The 27207-nt window shown below is 33.2% G+C and overlaps 1 protein-coding gene across 3 annotated transcripts in view; it reads left to right on the forward strand.

Moving 5' to 3' along the window:
• Positions 1 to 27207, forward strand: part of LOC123708259 (brain-specific angiogenesis inhibitor 1-associated protein 2) — a 141736-nt gene that overhangs the window by 40994 nt on the left and 73535 nt on the right. For all 3 annotated transcript variants that reach the window (XM_045658886.1, XM_045658885.1, XM_045658883.1), the window contains exon 2: positions 19020 to 19071. The gene's annotated coding sequence lies outside the window, so the exon portion shown is untranslated. The remainder of the gene's footprint in view (positions 1 to 19019; positions 19072 to 27207) is intronic.

Here is a 27207-nt window from a genome sequence, read left to right on the forward strand (position 1 = left end):
AGCGATCAGATAATGTTCAAATTTCGTTAATGAAACTTTAAAATTAACACGAAAAATTCTATATTTATGAACTAGCATGCAAGAGTCGAAGGAATTTGAAAACCAAGATTTAAATTCAGACAGTTTCATTAGCATACATTATTTACCCTAACTAGTCCCAGCAGCGAAGAATAATCGTTGAAACCAAAACATTAGCTGTTAGTCCAATATTTCTTTGTATCGCGAATTCCCAATCGTATCGCAGTAAGCCCGGCCATTAAACGCAAACGTTCGCAGTTTATAAAAATACCGCCTCACGTGATACTTACGCAGATCCCTATTTCTTTGGAGGACTCTACTTAGATTAGTCTCGCAAGATTTATTATTCCCTGGTACGCTATAGTCAGTGTTTAGCGTTGTGTATGGAATTTTATATTCGTAATACAGGATTTTATTAGACTTAAAGCTTTTTTCTTAAAATTTGCTTGAAGATTATCCCTCTGTACTAAATTACTATTAACTATAACAACTTATTCGATGTGCTATGTACTGTGGTAAATCTTTTTTAAATATACTAAGTGTCTTATGATAACTTATCTTTGTTTCATTTGATAAATGGTTACGATTTTATTAACGAAAAGTACCTTATAACAGAAAATAATTGCAAATTTCAAAACTGTTTTGCATCGAACATGACGAGTTATATTCGCAATAAACATAACTTGTAATTAGGCAAATATATACACAAACATAATACATGCCTGAATATATATAGACCGAAAATCTAAAAGGTTTCTTATCCCCGAGGGTATACAAAGGTAGATTTTTAAGGAACCTATATTTTCCCATAAGCAAACCGTAAAATATACACAAGAGATTTCCTCTTTGAGGTGAACATTCAAAGCGAGATTTCGTTAAATCCACTAGTTTGATATTTAATGGAATCTATCATTCTATAAAGATAATTATAAAATTGGAATTATGAGTCGTGTCAAAAGTAAAAAAAAAAGTTGAATAACTTTTACTTAATAAATTTAAATTTCATAAATATTATCATTTCCGATCTTTGGATATGTTAAAAATTGATTTTTTTTAATAACCACACTTCATCAACACATCTATTACGACTTCAATTGAATAATAAGTAATAGTGATCAGCTGGTTTTGGATTCCTAAAAAAAGTTTATTACGACATCTCGGAACGAAAGCCTTAGAAGGCTTAGAAAGGTAAGATTAACCTGGTTAGCGCTGATGTACTCGAAATTGTATGTCTGACAACAATTCGATACTAAAATATCTATCGTTATTACGAATACGTGATCAAAACATTTTTTATTTATATAACAATAAGCTCGCAAGTGTATTGCCGGCCTTTGTTTTAAGATTTATTTCTAAAAGGCCCTAAGTCGAATTGGTTCGGAAATACTTTAGTTGGCTTAAAAACGCTCAGTTGTGGAACGACAGAATTCGAGGACGTCCTGTATCGACGGGAAACGTGATTTTTTTTCGCAAAATATTTTCTATGTTTTACCGCAATTTACAGATTTTTTAACATTGATAATATGTAAACAATAATAGGATTGTAAAAAAATCATAATATACGCGAGTAAGAGCAGTGTTGGGCTATTGGTTTTAGTGTGCGAATCTCATTCTTCAGTCATAGGTTTAACCCCGGCTGTGCTCTAATGGACTTACTGTCTATATGTGCACTCGATCTTACGGTGAAAGAAAAGATTATGAGCCGGCATTCTTTATTTAAATCTAAGACCCAAACCTAAAAGCCACAGTTTTAAGCGCCACAGTTGTTTTTAAATACTTTTATTATCTCTTTGTTAAAACACTAATGCAACTATATGTATGTATGTGGACTCAGTTTCCGCACTTAGACTCTCAATAGGTCCATTGTGCGTAAAGTCCTGGCTAACTAAGCCAGCCTAACTCCTTCCAAAAGCACAGAAGCCTCCTGGGTAATTCGCAGACTTCACGGAGTGACCTCACTGTTCCGAGGATTTCTGCACGTTTAGTCACAGCCTCGCGTTCCAGGACTACGTGGGTGACTGACTCCGCTGCGCTGAAACAGCCTCTGCACAGGGGGTTGTCCGTCGCGCCTAGGACAAAATGACCCATAATTGTCATTGTTGTTTTTAGATTGATTCTAATTCAACTGTATATACCACTTGTTATAATTGATTCTATAAAATTTAATGTTAGAGATGATATAAATGTAGGACGATTTATTCACATAATCCACTGATATTAATGGTATGACAATAAATATGCTTCGGTTTGCGTTGTATTTGAAACTTTGCCAAATATGATTCGAGGCAGCTCATAAATGAATGACAATCGGTGATTTTTCAAGCTGTACTTTAAATTGTACTTTTCATCGATTTTATATGACTTTGAAATGTTTAAGTGCCGCTGCTTAATTATCTGGGGTCTGTTTTGAAGAAAATCTTTTTAATTTATTTTCAATCATGTACATGTTGCCCCGCCTTCACGAGGGTGTTAAGGTTCGCCGCATATGCCCTCATCGGGTGGTATGGAGTAATGTCAACTTAGTCCTGGTGTTGTGCTCGGGCAACCGCGGCTCGCGGTCGAGGTGAAAGCCCGGCTTGCCCAGGGGGAGGTGACCAGCGGTCGAAGCCGCGGTTTCCTCTCTGGTGTCTGGTCCGTTGTTGTTTGTACCTGCGGAGAATAGCTAACGCGGGTACCGGAGGTGATCTGGAGGGCTGGATTTTCACGGTGTGATATTCTAAAATGGAGATGTTGAGAAGCGTTTTTAATAACTGCTGTGATAAAGCTGCCAATACTTAGTGTAATAATGGTGTTACGAGGCTATAAATACAGATTCTGCTCACACACGAATTTTCTTTACAGGGAATCTTAATGTGCTATTGCACTTTCTCTTTTATACATATTTTCTTGTTATGTGAAACATAGTTTATAGGCGATAACCTAATACCGTATTTTGCTGTACTCATTAACTGTGAAAATTAAAAGGCCTTTTTAGATTTACCTGTACACTTTTAAATTTTCAACGCTACGTTAACGTATCGCGCAATGTATACGACATTGAATTTTGTTGAAATTCCAACACTAAGGCCATAACTATGAAACTCAAGAACACAGGTCTATTAATCTTTAAAACCATACACCTGTCATAATCATGTTCAAATAAAAACGTTGCGTGTCTATGACTATTACTTTTATCGTGTATTACAGTTATTCGCAGGCTCGCTCGTTAGGGCCGATACTATCATACAAATGTAATGGAGTCCGGGTCTAATACATTAGACGGAGAAATTGCTTTATAAATTCACTGGGCTTTTATAAGTAAAACTACGTAGAGGTTGGAAAGCAGGTTTAATACTTCTCTTCAAGCTCAGTTGTGTCTTCTTCGATACAAAAAGTACCCCCGGGATTTGTGTACTGCGATTTTGCGGACTCAATCGCTAGGAAGTTGCATAGACTTCTCATGTGATTTTGTCACTTTCATTTGTTTTTTTGCACTTTTATCTTATTGCTTACATATTTCATAGATAGGGTTTGATTGTCCTCGTTTTGACATCTGTAATGTTTGAAACCATAAATAAAATAGTTGCTGTTTTAAAAGTTGTTGGCAGGGTTAAGTACTAGATCCGTGTAGTTTTAATGGTTTTTACTGTAAGATTTATGACAAGAAGAGAAGTTTATCTACATAAACAAATGTTTCACGGCAACGGCACGATAATTACTTTCTCTAGAATAGTATATTATGATTAAGTAACAAAAGGATGCCTTGTTTACTCGCGTCTCAGTTACCTCATCTGCCGGAGGCTTAAGATAGTTTACGTTGTACAACACTAAGAAACACAACGATGCTTTTAAAAAGCACATTTTCTAAGTGTTTTCTTTGGTACTTGTTATGTAAATGATTTTTACATCATTTGCATAGAAGTCGCAAATAATTAAAATATCTGGTAGAGATCTGATTTACATGTGTGAATTTCAAAATAAGAATGTTATTGAATTTCAAAGTACGTAAACAAAATTGATTGATAAGATTTTTATAAAAGATAAGAAAAGTTGAAGCGTTAGTTGTCTTAATACATATATGGGGTATTCAGATAAATATTTTTATTATCCTATTTGTACACACAATAGAAAATAGACCGATTATATGATATATAATTTTCCAACACAGCACAAAATTGACGCAGGAAGTATATAATTATTAATAGCGGAATGCGGAAAGCAACGATAAACTTAGTTGGGCACCGAAGAAATTGACTTCTGGACTATTCAATTAAGGATGTTAAGTACAAGTTGGCAAAGAACGCGTCAGGCAACTTTGTACCTTGTTTGTACTGGAAGTTTATCAAAGAGATTGCAACTGGCTGACGCCTTTACTGTTGACCGCTGACCGCTTACTTGGAGCCTAGTAAACATCACTTGCGTTAGATGAATAAGTCATTGCACATATAGAATGGGAAAGTTAAATCCGATCTTTGATGTTTGAGCAGAGCACTTTAATTAAATAAAATCTCGTACATAAATTTATAATCGAAATTATATTATTAGTTCTTAAACGTTTATAAACGCCATTTTATATATAATCTTATAATAGTTATATAACTCAAACTAACTTTATTCCTATAGGTAAACAAGTACACTTATAAAGGTCAGAAAATAAGTTAAATTAATTATAACTTTATATTTACTATCACTTCGCAAGACAAGGGCGTAGCGCGGGCGAAAAGACCTGGCAAGAAACTCTCCGACACTATTTTTAATCGCTAGGTTTTGAGTCATACAAATTGTTTGAACTGGAGCAAATCAATCCCAAGGATTAGGATCATTTAGATATTCGCCAAATTTATTAAACGCTTTATTCATTAATTTACGTTTAACGAGAACTTTGAATTTATTTAGTAATAATTCTCTAATTTCGCTTGGGTAGTTGTTGTAAAAACGAATACAAGGTGGTTTATCTTCTGGAGCATGGTTGGTTGTACGCTCACATTTGTTCTGTTGTTTCAAGTATTATGTTGGTGAAAGTCACCATTTGTTTTAATGTCGTTTATATTTTTTGTATATACAACAAGGCTTCAAGAATATATTGACCAGATAGTGTCATAAAATTTAATTACTTAAACTTATTCTGTACCGACTCCCTTGGAGAAACAACCAAAACCTCGAACCCCGTCTACATTGATCATACATATATGTATATATATATATATATATATATATATATATATATATAATAGTATATGTATATATATATATATATATATATATATATATATATATATATATATACATATACTATCATTGTAGACGTTACTCGTTACTGTGATGGTTCTTTTACCCTTTCTATGGCTAATTACTATCTAAAATCTTCTTTTTTATAAAGGTACTTTAAAATAAACACAAAACAAGATATAAAATAATGGTATGTATCTCGTTTATTTACTTCAAATATAGTCTTGTGTGATAAGGTCAAATATATAAGACGACCATAGCTGATAAAAGTGACATCTATAACATTGAAGTTGTTTCAATAAAATTCGATTTCACTAAACTCAATTTCTAGAATTCAATTCTATCTAGTACAACCAATAAAGTAAATCTTAGTCGACGAAACTCGAACAACTTACCGCAAAATAAATCATCCCCAGCTTGAGCGCAACAAGTGTAAAGTTGATCGTTTGAAGTACAAAGTTTAATTGAAAACTATAAACGATGGATCGGTAATAACATACGATCCGAATTCTCCATCTGATTGGGTTAATGAGATTTGAGTTAGTTCCGGTCCCACAATATTATATGTGAAGTATGTTGGACTTACGTCGGAAACTTTTCTCCAAACGTAAAACGATGCTGAAAATTCTATAATGAGATTAATGGTATTTATATCCGCTGTTTTTAATAGTGGAACCGTCGTTAATAGGTTTAGCATCGGATACTTATTCTGTATAATAATAATGTACCTTTGTAGGTCCACAATTTTAATTGTCTTTTGTTACGTGTACAATGTTATTGTTGTAAATTTGTTCGACGTACTGCTGGACAGATGGTATATCCACCATGCCACAATAAACTCCTTTTTTATAAACTATGTATATAATAATACAATGAATTGATTCAGTCGGATTTGAGACAGCGCAGGTTATGACTTGCATCTGTAAATCAGTGCAGTTTCATTAGCGTTAAGCTTCGACTCGAATGCTACACTTCCTTTTGTTTTGGAGTTTTGATATATTTTTCTTATAGCTAAGTAGATCAGCCTTCTGCCCCTGACAAGTCTTAGACGTTCTTTCTCGAAGATTTCCTTTACCGTATGATGTATTATGTGCGTACATATGAAACACATTGGGCCATCCAGAATTCGAACCAACCGTTGAGTCATGCCGAGCTACTGAGACAGCTTAGAAAGCTGTTAAGTAATTTTTGTACTCACAGTGGTAATTTGTTTATGAGAGCAAGAGTTTACTTAGCCTCAACGAGCCGTGTGACTTAAATAATGTGACGTAATGTAATGTGAGGTAATTCCTTTCTGTACCCAAACAGATGTAATTTGGAGTCGGATTACAATGTGTTTATCACGGGATATCAAACTATATTTTTATTTTAATAGATATAAAGTAGCATTCATTTATAAATTAAATTAAAGTTATTATATACGAATTTTCGAAACACTTATTAAGTAGGAAAAATAATTAGGTATAATTTTTATTAATATAGATATTTCTATTAAATATTTTTAGTTAATAAATGGTTTTGAATTATGAATTTTGAGTTTCGGGGATTATTTTGTAGCTACATGAAATTATACTGAAGTTATTAAATTAGGTTTAATAACAGTAATTATAATTACGAAACATTCGTGCTACTTTGTGTTCACGTTACTAGGCATAGCTGTGAAACAGTTGAGCATTGCGAAATTCCTTTTTAAAAATATAATTGCTTCTTAAAACTTAACCATTTAAGGAATTTTAAAAGGTTCTTAAGCTTTCGCCTGTAGCGTAAGTTGGAACCAAGTTAAACGAACCAAGTATAGCGGAAGTACTTACTATTTCAGCGTGTTCCGTTCGAAGTCTTTAAATTTTTTGCCAATATTCTTTTTTATCAGTAATAGCGTCTAATTACTGAGGTTGGTTTGAATCTCGGCGAAACAATAATTTGCTGAGAAGGCACATGAGGTATTCATCTGTTTGATAAATTGTCTTAGTTTACGCAAGTACTACTTAAAAAAATCGCTCATAGGTATTAAATTTATTTCGTAAAAATTTGTATGGGATGCTAAAAGTAAGCTGTGTAAGTCGACGTATATTAAAATACAATACGTTTACGTAGCAGTAAGTCTCCACTCCGAGTCTTCCCTATGTTAATTAAAGGTATTTTTATCATAACATTAGTACGATAATTTAATCATATATTTTAGAAGTGATTGAAACGATTAGTTTTAGTATATTGAGATCGAAATCACAAGCGTAACTGGCTCATTATAAAACAATGTTATTTATCGAGTTAATTCCCACGGCATTTTAACCAACAATTAATAGGTTCGGAGTTTAGACTGGAAATTTCGGAACAAATACCTAATTGCCTAGGTCGAGATGAGCTCGGCTACCGCATTATTAAATGTGAACAATAATATTTGTTCATGTGATTTCGCAACTGAATGATTCCCGTAAATTAAATATTCGATTGTTGATAGCATTCATCATTACGCACAATCGAATTACATATTAAAGTTTTTGTTGATAATATCGAACCGGTTTAATGAATGTGTACTTTATATGCGTGATACATTAATAATTCTATATCGACTGTGGAAGTGTGTATCTTCATACAATATAGGTATCTATAATGTACACATTGTAGGGTATTTGGACATTAATTCTCCTAATACAAAGTTTTTGCTAGGAATGAGCAGCCTGATGAAATAGTGGATAGTGTTTGCTTGTGTGGTTAATTGTGTTTTCGACGATAAAAATTTGTAAACGATCTTAAAGCCCTATTTTGTAATAAGACTTTCACGGGCCGTAACACAACCACTAAAGTAGATACAATGGTACTTGGTAAAGATATAATAGAATATAAAACAAATTATCAAGTAATTACATTTTGTCAACTTTTAAAAGTAAAACAGAATTCAACGGCAGCTTTGTCGGTGATTTATTCGGTTCTTAGAACGGAAAAATAATTTCAAGATTAAATTTCTTACCGGCTTTCGTACTAAATTTGAAGTAAGCCTAAAATCACCAGAGCGTTCAGCGAAATGCTCAATTTCCTTGTGAGGACTGAGTGTTATCCTCGGAGAGATAACAATATCGAAATTTCTAAGTTAATTGAAATTTGGAATAGTATTGCGTTAAAATTTTCGCAAATGCGATGTTGGCAATACAGAATTGCTCTGTTGCATTAGAATAATGAAATCGCTAATTTTATTATGGAATTAGCAATATGATACATAAATTAGATTTTGTTCACCTCAAATGTTTTAATATAATTCAAATGCGTAAAGCTATTTATTAATTAATTAATTTTAGGCCACTGATTTACATTCTCGTATACATATTGTAGGGTTTAAGTATTGAACTAATACGGAAAAAAGTTGTTAAAGCATTTAGCAAGTAATCAAGCAACAATATTTATGAGAATGTAAACAATACTGATAAAAGACGATCAGTCGCTGTGTTTTAGATGTATATAGGTGCCCGTTGCATTTTTGGCGTCAATTTCGTGTAATTTGTCAAGCATTGTGCGACCAAGAGAACAAACAAGAATCGTTATATTTTAGTCAATTCATATATAATCAAAATATATTATATACTTAAACCTTCATAAGGAACCAGACAATGTATTGGACAATGTTGTTGTGTAGTTTATCGCGTTCAGAAACTTAACTAAAAACACACATAGAAATGTATTATATTGTATAGTTCGTACGTCTTGTTTCTGAATCTCACCCAGTAACTTCATATTAATATTAATGTTGTATTTATACTTTTATAAAATTGATTGTATTTTAATTAAAAAACTTGATGAACTAAGATTATATCGTAGTTCATTAACGTTCGATTGACTGAGCTTAGCCCAATCAACATTCATTCAAACGCTCAAATTCACTTAGACGGGACTTGACAGATGTCAATAACAGATTTTAAAAGAGTTATCGTGTGAAAGTAAATTAACTGACATTCCTTAAGGAAGACGTTTCGACACCTTAGGTATAATATGGTGGTTTTTATTTTCTTGTGGGGGTCGGGAACGAATCGAAAAACAGTAAAAAATACCGCAGAACATAGCGAAAAATAAGCACACTGAGGAAAATCTGACGACCGTGGTTTCTAATTCATTGACAGTTTGAGAATCATTCATATTCCTACAGAGCGATTGTTATTAAACTAGACAGAATTGTCTGTGCCCCCTTCATTTTAAGCAAGGACAAATGTTTTTTATAATTGCCATAACGTTTATTCCTCCTAATTATGTTTAATTCTAAAATGAACCCCAAACGTAATTGTATTTGTACAATTAAGATTTGACTAATTCCCTTGTTTCTTGACAATTAACATTGCTTTTATTTGATGTTTCTTTTGTCATTGTGACTATTGAAGCCAAACTAAGTATGTCGAAGGGCTTGTTTAAAACTCGTGCATAATGGAGAATTCGGAAGGGGCTTTAATTAAAAGTCAACGTTGAGTCCTGTCGGACAATAAAACCAATTCACTTTGAATTTCTACATAATAGGAATTTGTTTATGCGGGAACTAAAAAGCTGCAGCACTACGACTATCGAGCGTCCAAAGGTAGCAATTTGTCACATTAAACCGCTTATGCGTAAATCAAAACAAATGTATATAAATAGAGTCATAAGTTAATGACAACTTATATCATTTAGTTACAAGGTAGTAATTAGATGTGTGTAGAAGTACTTTCAAAATAAAATAAAAAGAGCTTAGACTTTTCCTTAGATAGTAACTAAATTTTATTTTATTTACAAAAGCTTTCCAACGCTCGGCACACTGATACATTGATACAAGCACTTATATATCTAACTAGTACGCTGCTTGCTAGTTAGATGTGTGTTGAATAAGTGTGTGAAAATGAGGAGACCAATATAAATATCTAGACCTTGCTAAATAAAGTAAATTATATATATATATAACCATAATTTAATACACCATGAAACCTTCTGTACAACAAACAGTAACATGAAACAAGTAACAGCTGTATAACACTTTGTATAATAAATATTAACTTGTAAATTTAAAATATTATTAATTTACTCGTCATTGTAGTTAATGAAATTTACGTTTTTTTAACTACAATAACCTATCATTATTTCATTAGTTTTTATAATCTTTGAAGTGATGTTTTTTTTACGTTTGTCATTGTTGTTTGTCTGCTGAATCTTCAAAATATTTCCACGTAATTTCCGATCCATGTATCGCCTATCCGCTTTCGAAAATATTGTCTCACATAAGTTCATATTTCACGGCGATTTAAACTTCGATGAAACAGGGCACTTCTTGGACATATCTCTTTGATTTATGAACTGTTTAAGTACCCTTTATATCTGGAATAAGAATTCCAATATCCAATATTTTAAGCGATTTACCTTCCTGTATCTTGTGGCTTGGTTTTTATTTTATTGTTATGATTGTTTATAATTCTGACGTCTTGTATTGTCTACATGTATATTTGTTGTCATGTTTGCATAAAGTTATTATTTTTCAGTAGAACTGTTGTACACCCAAATCGTTATTTATTTATCTTCTTTCTGTCTCTATTTAAGTGATGTTTGTTTGTTTACTAATATAATCATATCATAACCAAGTTTTATTATATACAATAATATATTCGCGAAATGGATTCAATTAGAATCTGTAACCCATCAAAATAAATAAACGCTTCTTAACTGATGTCAAGACAACTTGTTTTCAATCTGCTGATAAAGTCGAAGTGGAGTTTTCTGGTCAAAATTTATGCATCTATTACATTGATAATTTTATTAGTCTGTGCCGAACAAGCGTCTTTGGGTCATATAATTTTATGCCATAATTTATTAATTAAAAAAGCAATTAATTTCGCATCAATGATTAAAAATGAGTGTTCCTTAAAAAGTTTCATTAAGCCAAGCCCAGCTGACACATGCGAGTAATACTGAATACGTTACTAGCGTGAAAATTCGCTCCAACCCTACAATTTATGTCTATCATGCAAAGGAGTGACGAAAAAAGGAACAAAAGTTGACTGTCACATAATGAATATTTATAGACCTCTGATTTATTTTGAGTGCCAATTTGTTGAATTAAAGCTTCTATCATTGACACGTTATACGCTTCAGTTAAAGTTAATTCTACTGGTTCTTGTTGTTTGAAATCAGTGGTAATGTTTCATTTGGAATCCTAAACAATATTAATAAAAGGTTCCTATACATTGATGTTTTATTGATTTACGACAAATTGGATTTTTGTAAAAGCCGATAAAAACCCGATTAATGTATAATAATAAATATAGTATTATCTTTTGTTAAAATAGCTTTTACACATTAAGAAAAACACTTTTTGAACGGATTAAAGCTATGTTTTATTATTAAAACTTATAGTTATTTACATAATTCTAAATTTAGCTTTAATCCGTTCAAAAAGTGTTTTTCTTAATAATAAATATTTCAAAATGATATTTGAAATATTTATGAAACACATTTCTAATATCATGTACAATAAAAGCTTCAAAAGTAGCTGTAACATTCAGATATATATTAAAGATTTGAATAACTTTTTTAATTTTCCAACAAATAAACAAGAAGAACTTGAAGACTACGATGGAGTTTACAATAACTTAAACACGTATCTAACTACTAAGTCATTACAGAGACTTCTAGAATCATCATAACGTTTTAGTTTACTTAATATCCAAAGCTAAAATCGTGAATCATATTGAATGCCTAACCAAGATACTGGTGAATAAATCTTAAGTACTAACTAATTGACTAAATGAGAAATGCAGCTTGTTAGGAAAAAAATGTTCAGAGCTTAATATTCTCGTCAAAGCCTTCTTTATTATTGAAATTCAGCGTCTGCGTCGTTCCTTTACACTAAACTCCTTAAATGTTAGGTACATTACCGTAATTAAAGAAAGAAAATTGCACCGAAAATATTTGAAGCAAAATATCTCATTAATTCATTTCTTTTTATTGGACAACAGATTTGTTATTGAGTCGGGACAATCAGTGAAGTCGGTGTTAAATAATCATAATAATATTTGTTGGAAAAAATATGAGACCAACCAAAACTATTGTTACTAATAGTACTAGTAAAAATGCCAACTGAACTGGATGTAATGTAAGGCTCATATAGGGTTCATCGGACGTCGAGGCAGAATACAAAATTCCACCCGTATCTCCGCGGCGTACGCCGTTCCACGACTGAGCGTTTTTCAAGGCAATTTTTGCCGCGCACCACTGCTATGTGGATCCAGCTTCCCACTGAAGTATTTCCGAACCAATTCGACTTAGGGTCCTTCAAGAAAAGATCGTACCAATTCTTAAAAGGCTGGCAACGCATTCGCGAGCCCTCTGGCATTGAGAGTGTTCATGGGCGGTTCATGGGCGGTATCACTTAACATCAGGTGAGCCTCCTGACCGTTTGCCCCCTGTTCTATAAAATAAAAAAAGGCTTGGATTGCCACTGGATTATTAATTAATTATTGACCAATTATTCATTGAAAAATATATTTCTTTAATACAAAAGTGCATATATTATTATTGATTATTATAAACTTATCATAACATATTCTTAAGGCAGTTTCTACCGCGCACCACCACTATGTGGAACCAGCTGCCAATTCGACTTAGGGTCCTTCAAGAATAAAGTGTGCTAAGTCTTTAAAGGCCGGCAACGCTCTTGCGAGCCTTGTTAGCCATGTAACTGTCCATAGGCGGCCGTTATCACTGTATTAGATGAGCCTTATGCCCGTTTGACTCCTATTACATAAATAAATATAAGTGTTTTTGTTGAATACTCAAAATTAAACAAAGTTTTCAAATGAAAAGTAATCAAACATATCGTGAGTAAGTAGGATATAGTATGCCGCGGCATACAAAAGCTAATATCACGATTCAAACACATGAATTATGTTGTACAATCATCAAATCACCATAAAGCTGTTCCTGAATTTTAATGTGCAATCTGTGTTAGTGACCCTAAGATAAACAGTTAGCAATAAATAACAGTAAACGATTAACAAACCTAGCTGATGGGGTGACCGTAATATATTCACTGGCTGATCCCAATTTGTCTGACCTAACGCAATATTGGAGCTTCCCTCGCCTGCATAAATACACTATATTCCAATCATAGTTTAAGTCGTTTGACCAAAATACAATTTTAAATAAATCTTTTTAAATAATTTTAAAATTAATCGGTTTTTGAATTCGAGTAACCCCTGACAGACCTTTATCGCCATCATCAAAGTGACACTGGTATTTATTCTGTTGTGTAACAATTATTGTTTGGAATTAAGTCAATAGGTAATTTGCGTTATTTTATAAACAACAATCGTACCAAACATCGACGAGCTAAGCCATACTCAAATACATACGTCCAAAACGCCTAACAGACACATTTTGTATATTTAAATAGGTATTATCTCTTAGCTGCAGAAGCAGTGTTGGCCTAGTGGATTCAGCCGGCGACTCTCATCCCTGAGGTCATAAGTTCGAATCCTGGCTGTGCACCAATGGATTTTCTTTCTATGTGCGCATTTAACATTGTCTCCAACGGTGAAGGAAAACATCGTGAGGAAACCGGCTTGCCTTAGACCCAAAAAGTCGACGGCGTGTGTCAGGCACAGAAGGTTGATCACCTGCTTGCCTATTCGATTAAAAAAATGATCATGAAACAGATACAGAAATCAGTGGCCCAGACCTAGAAAAGTTGTAGCGCCATTGTTTTTTTTTATTATGTCTTAGCTATCACTCTTATAACGTTTTTGAGATTTTTCATACAAATATTTTAAGTTTTTTTTTAATGGAACGTCCAAGGTTTTTAAGGTAGAACAATCAAGGTGACCATTGTTTTATGTTAATTCGGGCAAGTACGTGATCTTTTTAATCGACTTAAAAAAATATGAATTCAAATTATCCTGCTAGCTAGGATGCTGAAAAACATAATCAGATTTCTATTAACAACTTAGCATATAAGTGTTGATATGATTGTCTAATAATCTCATAGGCTTTTAATGAAAATTTCAAAAGTAAATGCTCTGCTCGGTAAGCTGAAATAAAATCTCCATTTTATGAGTGCAGAGCATTCGTATAAACTTGGGCGATATGAGAGTCGCCGAGTCGGGCTTGATAATAATATTAAAGTTGACATAAGCACCGAATGTGGAACACCAGTTTCGATGGAAATTTCCTGTAAAATCTAGCGTATTTTTCATAATTTTGCGGTGAACTCGTTTTTTATTTTGCTGTAAGTTTTTCATGTTTAGCTTCTAATTAGGTAAAAAGCCGGAAAATGTGATAACATAACGTACGTCATTTATTTTTCATTTATATCGAAATACTTTTAATATATTTAGGTTAACAGCTTTGAAACGTAAAAATATCATGTTTGTTTACCTTTAGCTATTATAGTAGGAGATGCGTGACTTTCTTCCTACTAATGTCAATGTCAAATCCAATACAAACTTCAAGCGCGCAGAGTTTAAAATGAAATCAAAGAATTCGTGGGACGCTATCAGTACGCTGTTCTCCTTTGTTTTTACTGTTAGTCGAAGGCTCGTATTTTTTGAAAATCGAACATGGCATTCCAAAACCATTTTAATTTTTTTCGCCAAATCGCAGACTAAAACAAAAATCATTAAGTAGAGATATGTTCCGTAGACAAAAGTGTCTAGTGCGAGTTTTTCCTATTCAGCCAGTCCCATGCGACGTGTGAACAAAGGAGGCATATTTTAAATTCACCGTGCATACGAAATAAGTAGCTGAGTGCGCAAGTGTGGTCATTCTACCGTAATTCAGCTCGTTTAATTGTTTTCCTATTCGCATTTCGTACCGTTCTGTCTCTTCGGAGCACGTTGATAATTAAATTAAGCCAATTTAGACAATTTGATTAAATTTTCTGTTCGACTACACAAAGGTCGAGATGTGTAATTTAATGAAGATGGTCTTAATTTTAGACAATTATTCATAAATTATTAAAATATAATTGTAATAAATTAATCACCAAAAATACTGTTTTTATTTGAACTTTTTATAGATTATTGTATCTACTGATTGCAGTGACTGAAGAAAACGTTCTTTTAGATATTCGTCGAACTCTCTCATGTCATCTAATTACTACCACGATGAAGCATAACAGCTTCTCCTGATGCTGAACTTCCTCCTCGACTTCAACACTTGCCCCATGTTCTGGAACGTATCACACTCACACTTTGAAATAAATTTTCATTCATTTTATTATTTATGATTCGTTGTATTTTTCTGTCTTGTGTTTGTTATCAAATCAAATCTAATTGCAAAACACGTCTTAGGGCTTTTTCATAATAAATACATACGAATAAATATTGTAATTCTGTTTGTTTTCGATTCGATTGATTAAAGACTGGAAACTTTCTGTAAACTGTCGCTTTGAGCTAATTGTTTGAAACCGTACTTCAAACACTGAAACCGCAATTAATTAGTTTTCAATTTCAATTTGCTTACAGACATTTTAAACGAATTAAATGATTTTCTGTTAGATTTTATTAATTTGCAGATTTTTGTATGATATAGTTGTGCATTTCGGCTAATTTGTTTGAATTTTCTAGCGGACTCGACAGACGTTGTCCTGTATAAGGGTCTTTAATAAAAAAAAACATATTACATCTAAAAGATTCTCAAATCCACGTGATACTATTTCCTGAACTTTCACAAATAATTCAAGATCTAAATTGGCCAAATCGGTCTTGCCATCCAGTTTTAGCGAGAGCAACAAAAACTCAATTCATTTATATATTTATATAGGACTAAAATGACACCGCAACTTTAGTTAGTAGAAACTATAGTGTCGGCGTTGATAAAACATCGTGGAAGAACATGTTTCCTTCGGCTTAAAGGGCCGGCATAAGATTATCTTTTGCCGGTCTAACGACTGCCCGGAAGGCCCTGTGGCAAGGTTGAGAAGTTGTATACATGCTTAGCAGTTGTAATAACTTTATGCGCGTTGATGAAAACGAATCCGCCTTCTTGCTTAATTCGACCAGCAATTACTTAAATAAGTGTCCATGCAGTGACTGCCTTTTATGGCTAGATGCAAATCCTTAGCTATCAAAAAAGTATATAAATATAGTTAATATCACCGGAACAGCCGTATCATACTTGGACTCAAGCATTGTTTTTACTAGTTATTAGTAAAACTATATATTCTATAGTCAATCGTTGCTATTTTGTAACGAAAGGCTCGATGATCGGAAAGTCTCGCTCAACACGAAACGGCTCGTTAAGGTCCACCTGGGACTACCTGCGATATGTACGCATTTCCGCAAACTGCAGCGGGAAATATTGAGGGTATATTCTGGTAAAGCTCTACTACTACACTTGCGTAGTTGTAAACAATTATATCTTTTTGTAGTAGTACATAGTAAGAAAACTATTTTTTAACCGGATTAAAGCTATCTGTAGTATTATTATAAACATAATTATTTACATATTTTTAAATTTAATTTTTTTCCCGACGTTTCACGTGCTTTACAGTGTGCGTGGTCACGGTGACTGAAGACAAAAGGTGTTGAATGTCAAAAGTATCACAGCTGTAGAGATAGTTGTGTTATCAGTATTTATTTCCCCGGAGTTGGAATCGACTAAGACTGCAGTACATAGTAACTTACGTACGTACTTTTTGAGAAGCAGTCGCCCATGTAACTATCTATAAATGACTTCGACTTACGGTCTTTCAAGAAAAGAGTGTAACAATTCATAAAAAGCTATCAATGCATCTGCGAACCCTTTTAGGCAGTCCATGGGCTACTACTTAACTACAGTTACCATTTGCTCCAGTTGTATAAGAAAAGTTAGTATAAAAGGAATGTCAGCCTAAATAAAACGCATTGTGATAAACAAAATACACAGATTTCGTTTAATAGTGATGTGATTCAAACCTGAGCGTCTCTCAAGACGTCTGACGGTGTCAACGTCGACAATTGAAGGTGTACCGATGAAGAGTACCACTACGTTCTGTGAAAGCGTCGAGTTGGAATCCACCTGTTGGGTTTTTTGACGTTGATTAAAATAGTTATCAGTCACATTGTGTGATATGATAACGTATGGTCGGCAAGAATAGCGCTAGTCAAATACCACTTACCAGAATAAATACGCACTACCATCACAATGAGATGGACGCTTTTAGTGGAATTAAAAATCGTGGATATGTATCTCCTTTCTCAGACCTCAAGCGAATGCTCGCTGGACAGAAAGCTTGCTGATGGAGATGTAATTGCCGAAACTGAAGCCTCTTGGGACAAAAAGTATTATAAAAATTATATCGCAAAATTCTGACAGCTATAAATAATCGTTGTATCGTAACTATATTGAGTAATCAATAAAAATTTTAGACAAAAAAATTTTTTTTATGTTGGACCTTAATTTTTTTCTGCACCGACTATATGTAGTCCTTAAAATATGTAGGACTCTGAAAAATACTTAATATTATTTCCCATATTTGGGGTATAATACAACTTTTAAAAAACTATAAACACATTTTTCATGTACATACCTACAGTTTTATTAAAGAATTTATCTCCACAAACGATTGGAGAATTATTCGAGCGTGCGATAAAAGCAACGCCAATGAGATGTTTAAAATTTTATCCTATTATTGTGCAAATACGATTTCGGATAATCGCTTTTACCATTTTGCAGACAAGCATTATTATCCTTTGAACAACAACACTATGTTATGTTCGTTGTGGTGATCTGTTACTACTATACCTATATTTATATTAAATAAAGCGGCCTATTTGTGTTCTTTTTTGGTACTCTTTTGATTGAAAATATGTTTTATGAGTAAGAAGGTTTTTGTTAAAATTTATCGGAACGAATCTTTAATGAAATTAACAAGTCTAGTTTAACAACTTGTTTAAGACTATTTGATTTAATTATATATTTTGTAACATTATATAGTAAAATGTACATCCTTTTAAGACCTCTTTATCGCTCTATTGAGAATCTTTAATGTTATAGGTATGTAACAAAAATGTATATATAATCTCACTTTTACATTTTTTTGAAGTATATCTTTATAAAAAATTTCAACTTGAAATTATTTAACCAAACCCGCACTCTTGTCATAAAAAAATCAATGGCGCTACAACCTTTTCAGGTCTGGGCCTCAGATTTCTGTATCTGTTTCATGATCATTTGTTAATCGAATAGGCAGGTAGGTGATCAGCCTTCTGTGCTTGACGCACGTCGTCGACTTTTTGGGTCTAAAGCAAGTCAGTTTCCTCACGATGTTTTCCTTCACCGTTCGAGCAAATATCCTTTGGTGCACAGCCGGGGATCGAACCTACGACCTCAGTCATATGCTGAAGCCACTGAGCCAACACTGCTCTAAACTTTTGTCATAGCTTGTCAAATATTTTATTCATACTTTTACTTCACTAACATTTCTTTAATTCAAATATCTTTATATTTGAATTAAAGAATCTATTTAGATATCAAGACGATATTTAAAAAAATACTATTCACTATTTAAAGTAAGATAAGATAAGGTTTATTGTTCTCTTACTCTCTTACCAATCATATATAAAGAAATTTACATACAGTAAAGAGAGATAAAAAAATGTATGTATCGCCTTCGTTTTAAACATACGAGTATGGCGTGTAGATGGTGGAGTGTTCTATTCCCGGCGCAGTAATCAATTCGGATGGCACGTGAGGATTATATGAAAGGCTTATTTGCCTAAAACATCAATGATACAAATGTAAGAATCTATTTGCTCTTTACCCTATGTAATGTAACCTATTAACAAAACTAAAAACAATATTATTTGTTACAGGTAATTCTCAATCTTGATTATGTCAAGAAGTGAAATTGCTAAGGAAATATAAGTAAGTATTTTAAATATCTAAAATGAAATCAAAAGCCCAAACCTTAATTTAGCATGATTCAAATACGGTCTGTAGGGTCTGTGTAATTAATGAATAAGTTAACTGTAAAACTTCAGTCAGACCGAAAGTTTAGTTTTTAATTTAAGACCGAAAATAAAAGTTAAAATCTACAGTTAGGAAGTATTTTAAGCACGTTCGCACAAGCATCGGAGCTTTTAATTAATTTGGGAAAAAATCAGTCGTTATAGAGGTCCAAAACTACGGATTTGAAAACAGGACCCAAATTCATTTCCTGTTATTTCGCACTCCGAAACTATTCCGCTCGGTTGGTTTTTAGCAAACGGGAGAGTTTGGTACAATATTTAGACGGACAGCCAATGAAACTAAACGTTCAAATGCTGTTTGCATTGCAAATGTTAGAGTAATTACAATAAAACTGCTTTAAGATCGCTACTTTTGACTAGAACTTTAATAGTATATTTTTGTTCGGATCAATTAGTGCAGTGAACCGAAAAAAATGAGATTCGAGTTGTGGTGTTGAAAAAAATTGATATTCGACGAAAATGTTGCGAATAACATGGACGGAGAACATTGCTTTTCGAGGATTCGTAATTGCCACCCAGTGAAGGATTACAATTCAATTTTGAAATGTTAATTGTTTCTTTCACCTAAATTTTGTTAGTTTACAGTTACAAAAACAAAAAGCTTTTTTTCATGCATCTGAGTACAAACATTGTATAACAATTTATATTCATATATAACTTAAAAATTCAAGAAAATATGATATTATAAATATTGACACATCAATTATACGAAATAACATAATTTAATAAATATATTATTTAAGTAATATCAAGTAGAGAGGAGTCTACAAGTAAACCAAATAAACATCGTAACGGTTTTGAACTAATTAGACTTTGATATTATTACATTATAATGATACTATAAAGGATGTAAAGTATACAACATTTATGGAAAATTTGAAATAAAGCTGTTCTGGCATTTTACGCGTACATTACACAAAATAAACTTTTCATCTGTTTTTATTCATTTGTTTTATTGTATAAATATTGTTACCTGCCTGAAATCAAACTGAGCTTATTATTGAGATTTTTCCGTATAACATAATTTCAAGCAAAGCCTTCGCGAGTTGCTCCACTTAATACAGGCACATTTTATTTGCGTTTTCATTAAGTTTCCTCCTTGATAGAGATAGTATCTTCAAGCTAATTAGTATATTGGATTGCTTGAAAGCCGTTAATTAAATTAATTAAGTAAGATAGTACCGGGAGGGTTATTAAATGTGAAAATGAAGATGATCGCGGTCTCTTCTGCTTGGGGTAGATTTCGATAATTATACTAATTTAAATGGAAATTTATGTAGAAATAAACAATTGGTAATTTGAATTTAGTATTTATATCGGAATTATTTAGAAGTCGACGATCCCCACGAACTCACTCTGTTCTTGTGATCTATTTTGTCACTGTTTAGCACTTAATACTAACGTGCACTATCACTAATTCATTAGTTCTAATGGTTTTGTTCTTTTCAGTCTTCTCACTAGGCCCTTGGTGTCAAGGAGTTGAATAGCCTCGACATTCACGTAATGGTGGCGCCTATGTTCGTGGGCTCCAGCAGATTAAATATGATTGTTTAGTAATAATATTATTGTCAGACGATACAGTCCTTTTAATCTAAGCTTAATTAAGGTGTTCGTAACAATAACGTAGCTTACGTTACTAGAATAAGTAAAGAAAACTACTTTCTTCAGCAACATTCAGAGATCTCACAGTATTGCATAGAGTTAATCCAACCCATTGGCTGTTATTTCCAAAATCTTGTTGGAGCTGGTCGAAGCCGACGCACCAGGGACTCGCACCGCTTTCGCATTGTTAGGAAAAAGTAATCCACACGCAGACATCTGATGCGCTGCAGAAGCGAGATAACACCAACAATGGGCTAAGTGCGTTGTTATTCAGCACCCGAAGAGTGGAATGTTTGTTAAATAAATTGTAGAAGACTGAATTTGCGGCATGCGGTGCCTATACTACTCCATTCATCCTCAATCTTTAACTATATCCGGGTTTAGTATATCCCCCATATTCTTAAAAATCAACCAGCCTTGGAATATTTGATCCGTTAAACTAAATTTATATCTTTAGTTTTAATAGCTTTAGATACTTTTAACTAAGTCTCGCTTGAGATAGACTTCAGTGAGATTCATGAATTATAAGATTGACGAGACTTGATTGTTATTCCTAAATGTCAAGTTCCAATACATTTTTGACGTACATTTAAAGTATACCCAAAAACCAGTGGAACTACAACCTTTTTGGGTCTAAGGCAAGCTGGTTTCCTTACGATGTTTTCATTCACCGTCCTAACGAATCGCTCATAGAAAGTCCATTGGTGTACTGCCAATCAAACCTACGATCTGTGATGATCACACGCTGAACCCACAAGGCCAACACTGCTCGAAAATATGCACACAACCGATAAATAAACATCTAATCATTAATTGAATATCCGCCCGCCCTATTATCATTTGCCGTTCGTACTGAACGTAGTGTATCGAGTGGTCTTTCTAGTTCCAATGAAATAAATGAGTCCGTTCGGTTTGATTCATGCCAATGGGGAGCAGGAAATACGATGCGAATAAAACAAATCAAATGTACCAGCCACTAGTGGATAGGGTGCCACTGTTTTATTGAACTTGGTGAGCGTTTTCATATGTCTAGAATGGTGGTTACTTGGCGTTCAATACTAGGCGTGAGATTTTTATCATCATTTTTCCCTAACCTGCCAAAAGAAGTAAAACTTCGAAAACAAATTTAAAAAAATTGTTTTCGTGATTTAAGCAGTAATTAATTATTTATTAAACCCATTTTCTAAGATTGATTCGCGTTTTGGAAAAGTATGTCTCAAATTTATAGCTAATCTGTAACCAATCAATCAGAGACAATTATTATTTTGTCGGGAATCAAATCCATTAGCTCGCCTAATTACCACGCCATGCCTCTTTACTATTCTGCCGTTACGTCATAGTGTTATATAGACCATTTAACGTTGGCAAAAATTCAATTTAGCAATGCACCAGCAATGTAACGCATCACTCGCTGGCTATGACTACACATATATATTTTAGGGGCCGTACCCTTTTTAATTATAAACAAAAAAGACAAATCCATATTACGACTATACAGCGAAAATTCTTTTGATTATGCTGAAAACTCTGGAGACGGTTTAAATGCGTGTCTTTTTGTATGTTCATAACTCCCGCACAGAGCTGGGAAGTTTCTTTAACAATAATTGTTTGAATGGGACTTGACGTAACTCGATCACCATGACGATGAGTGAAATAATAACTGTCGAGTAGCAATAAGCATTTTCTCCTAAGTTATCATTCGTCTCCTATAAACTGTATTTACGCTGTAATGAAAAGACTTATGGGTTTAAATGATAAGACAAACGTAAACGTCCATTACCGTACAGTATTAGAAACATATATAAACAAAGAATTGTCCAACAAAATGTTTTATTCAAATTTATAAAGAATTTAATTCCAGCCTTCAAACAATGTAGTCCATAGTACGGGCAGTCGTTTAATAAAACGACTCTGAATGTTTGGTCTATTCAACCCTTGTGCATTTTACCCTTGAAAGAAATTAGATTCTCGGAAATGTATTTGCAAACGAGAATTCAGGCTTAATAAAAAGTAGGATTTGTGCGGTCACTTTATACGGTAAATAAAATCACTTTGCTAAAGAACCACGGTTGCTTTGGAACTAATCCACTTTTTAAGTTATTTTTTTCTTTATTCGCTAGAATGCCAACAATAATTTGAATTTAACAGATAAAAATTCAAATCATTTATTCATATAGGTAACATAATGACTTATGAATGTCAAAAACAGAAATGTACATAAAACGATTCTAATTTTACATTTACTACCGTTTCTCAAATCAAGGGCGTAGAACGGATTATTACTATTATTTGATACTTTTTAAAGCTGGTCTTTTGACGGTGTTAGTAACCATGGCTTGTCTGGTTCTACAAAAAATGCTCAACACTTCTGCGAGTAAGAAATCTCTTTTTTACTTTCGTCATTATTGGTGTTGCATATCTTTGTCCATTCCCCCGTCTTCAGCAAGCAACGCCTGTGCAATACTAAGGTCTGTTAGGACCTTAACTTGGTCGGTTCAGCGATTAAAAGATCGGCGTCGTGCCTTTCACTCTACCGGTCACCACAAGCTTTTCCAAGTTACCTCTGCGTGCTAAAAGCTCATGATTTTTTGTAACATACTGAAGAAAGACGTGTCGCTACTTGTATGTATAGAATTGACAAATTTGTCCTTTTCGCTATCCAGCGATACGAAAAGTACATTCGGTTCAATCAAATCGAATCGTTGAATAATGTATCGTATAAACAGTAAATTGTTCAGCACGTCCTCTCCTACGCATATCTTCGTTTTATAAAATAAATACTACGTTAAATATCTAAGATAACTTTCAATTCCTACACATAAGCAGAAATCGCAATAACGTATTAAATGGCTTTCGAGCTTGGTTGAAACTATTCCATAAAGTTTGCTCTTGGACTATACCAAGAACTGATCAACAGCTATATAACTCGAGAAAACCACAAGGCATAGTAACTATTAATAAACTTTGAATTGGCTTCCTGCTTACTTAGGCGTATGTACACAATAGTTTATTTTATTCACTTTGAACCTACTCACTTGACTTATATTTAAAAAAATATAAATCTTAAAAATGTGATCGATTTTTTGAGAGTTTTTTGACTTCGATTCCAGGCCCGGCAGCGGCCACATGTAACTTTTTGTCTTATATTATTAATTTTTATATGTCTATGTTTAACGTTCAATAAAATATAAGTATCACAATACTGTGAGGAAATGCTGCCAGCTTTAAAGGCATACTGCCACAAGGACTAAACTTTTTAAATTTGTTTCAATTTTCTATATATCAATTTTTAATTATTATTGTACTATCTAAATCTGGCACATCACATAACAAAAAAGTTAAATAACAATTGTATGGTTTTTAGTTGGTTTTTTATTTAAAAACAAAAATAGTGTCAATCATACCTAAGCTAACGGTAAACACGCAGTGTAATATTAACCTATTTCATTGAACCCAGCTTAAACATACTTACACAGAATTACGCTTCAATAAGGTTTCGTCCTAAAATTTCATAATAACGGGTCGTTTACAGCATAAAGAAAACAATGGACATTCAATTAAGGCGATATTGTAGGGCAAGCTGTGTTCACTAGGTATTATTGTCCGTTATTAAGTCCGGACAGTTTATTGGTTTTGGACACACTGAATCCTAAATAGCAACTATTGGTTCTGGGTAATTAATAGCGAAAAGTTTGATTTAATTTGGATCAACCAAAATTATATCCGTATAATATTATAAAGATGAAAGTACGAATAAAAACCTACAACAATTCTATTATTATTAAGAAGACTCTAATATCTACAAAAAAGTTAAATCTTAAAATTTGGTATCTTTGCTTAATAAGACTAAATACTTTTTACGACTATTGCCAGTTAGTACTTTTCATTTTTTTAAATTAATTTATATAATTAAATTTGAAAAATCCGAGATAGGCTTTAGGTCATAGAACACCATGCTAATACTGAACTGTAAGTAGAACTACAGACCACAGCTAACGTGTCTCTAATTTTACAGAAATATAAAAAATATAAATAAACCACTAAAATACATTTAAAAAACAACACTGGCAGTATTTTTTCAATGCTGGCAGCATTTCATCGCTGTATTGCGATAGGTCAGGAAAGCACAAATTTTATTCTTTAGTTTTCTTTTCAATTTATCTATATATCTTTGATTTGAGTTAAGTAAGTAGTGATGGGTGAAAGAAATTTATGGATCTATGATGGATTTATGGTCTGTCCGCGTTTAACACATCATAAACATCGGGGCTTTTATTTAAAAATAAATATACATATTGCGTAAATTTTAATAAAAAGGCTTCTTTATATAAGTTATATACTATAAACTTGAATATTGAACGATAGAGTTAATAGCACTGTCAAGTCATTTGTTCCATTTAATTTCACTAGCTTTGAAACATTTCTTTGTTCTCTATTGCAAAACTGTAACAATGATGAGTTTTAAAAAGAAACGTTTCCCTTTCTCATTGTTATGCAAACGTTCCCGGATCCCTGTTGTATCTAAATAATGTTTGTATTAGCTGAATCTGGCTCCAACTCGTTCTGTTAAAGCTTTTCTTCTTCATATCGTTCACTTTCAAATTTCACCCGCTCCTTTATCCATATTAAAATGAATACATTTTTTCAATCGACGTAATAAATAAATGCCCACCTAAAATACTAGTGGTGTTAACCATTTATTTCTGGGCCTCAGATTTCTGTATCCGTTATCATGATGTACATAATCAGCCCTCTGATACACGCCCAAGGGTATAAAGCATACGGGTTTCCTTACAATGTTTTCTTTATGCGTATATATAAAGTAACGCAGTATTTAAGGAAGCTTAATGACTAAACACACTACACACGTATATTTTTTTATTTTAATATTATTAATTGATTTAATAAAGTCCTTCTTGATTTGCAATACAGGTTTCAAAAGGCCTTGAAATGCAACCCTCTTCTACCGATATAAGGAATTGTGTTAAAAAGAAATTGCAGTGTGTGCCTCCGTTGAGGTCGGTTGCACCGAGCTGAGTGCGCGTCGGGCGGGCGAACGTTCCGCTGCCGATTCTCTTAATTGGTAAATCTTAGCTGACACAGCTCTTTGCAATTACGCCGAGGTTCTATGCACCCGAATTGATGAGAAATTTAATGCAACGCAACTGAATGTGAATCGATCTCGATTAATTATGAACGGGCTTTGTTTGACATCGAATCGAGAGCTTTATTTAAATAGGCAAATTGTTTTAGTGTTATCTTCGAATGAAAATTAACTTTGGTGATGTTTACATTGACTTTAGTTGATAGGGGTCAAATATGTTTGCGGTTATTATTATCAGAATATTAATTAGTTGCTGATGGAGACGTACGTATACGCATTGTATTATACGACATAGCAAAAGATTGCAATTATTTTGGGACCATTTGGCCTAATTGGAATTTTTCTTTCAAGTAATTAATTCACATGAAACACAAAACAAATGACTGTCGCTTTGCGCGATCCCAAAAAGTGTATTACCATTAGCGTTTCCCATTTTAACGACAATTGTTTCAGTTCGAACACAAGTTAGATTGACGCTTCATTGTATAGCTTAAACTCAAATGAATAGAATACAAACACCAGAATAACGGCTCACAAATGCGAGTCGATAGATCGAAGAATTCACATCACATACGTCAAAGTTCGTTACCTTCAGCATCTTAGAATTTGGCTATTGATCGTATACGTAATTGAAATGGATCGACTCAGCAACATTCGGCTCACGTAGGCAACTTGTCCGTTGTCTGTTTGCTACTAACCGCCTCACTCGATACATTATCGTTATCAGGCGAGAAATCGATTATCGCGTTTAACACATACTTATAATTTAGAATGCACGCTGTGAATTGAGAACGGAATATCGAGGTTTCACGCAATTCGGCGTTTAGTAATAATCGACTAACAACTGTTTCCAATAAATAATACAGGACTTTAAGTTTACATTCTCACTTTTTGTACAGATGTAGTCTCTCTGCAGTTTCTAACGCATTAACTGTTTATCAGAGGAGTTTTTCTTACTCTAGATATTAGTTCAACTTATTACGATAAGAACTACGCTTTCGTTACGCTGCAAATGTATAGGACAAACGGTTGGTCAAGTTTAAACCCACAAAATTTATATATCGATTCAGAAATAACCACAGATCTGTGAAACACAAACATTACATACGAACATTTTAAGTAATTAGTAAGTCTGTCAAGTAAATACTGGATCGAGGTTAGCCGGTAATTCATTGTTACATAACTCAAACGCAAGATAGGTTAAAGTAATACCAAAGTCGTGTGAATTGTGCGTGTCACGAATGTGGAAACAATTAGAATGATTCCCAAGCGGCGTAACATGTTCAAGACTTTCCAATTTAACTTCTTACTTGGGGATTCCAGCTT

The sequence above is a fragment of the Pieris brassicae genome, chromosome 4 (genome assembly GCF_905147105.1).
Source record: "Pieris brassicae chromosome 4, ilPieBrab1.1, whole genome shotgun sequence".
Taxonomy (NCBI): Eukaryota; Metazoa; Arthropoda; class Insecta; order Lepidoptera; family Pieridae; genus Pieris; species Pieris brassicae.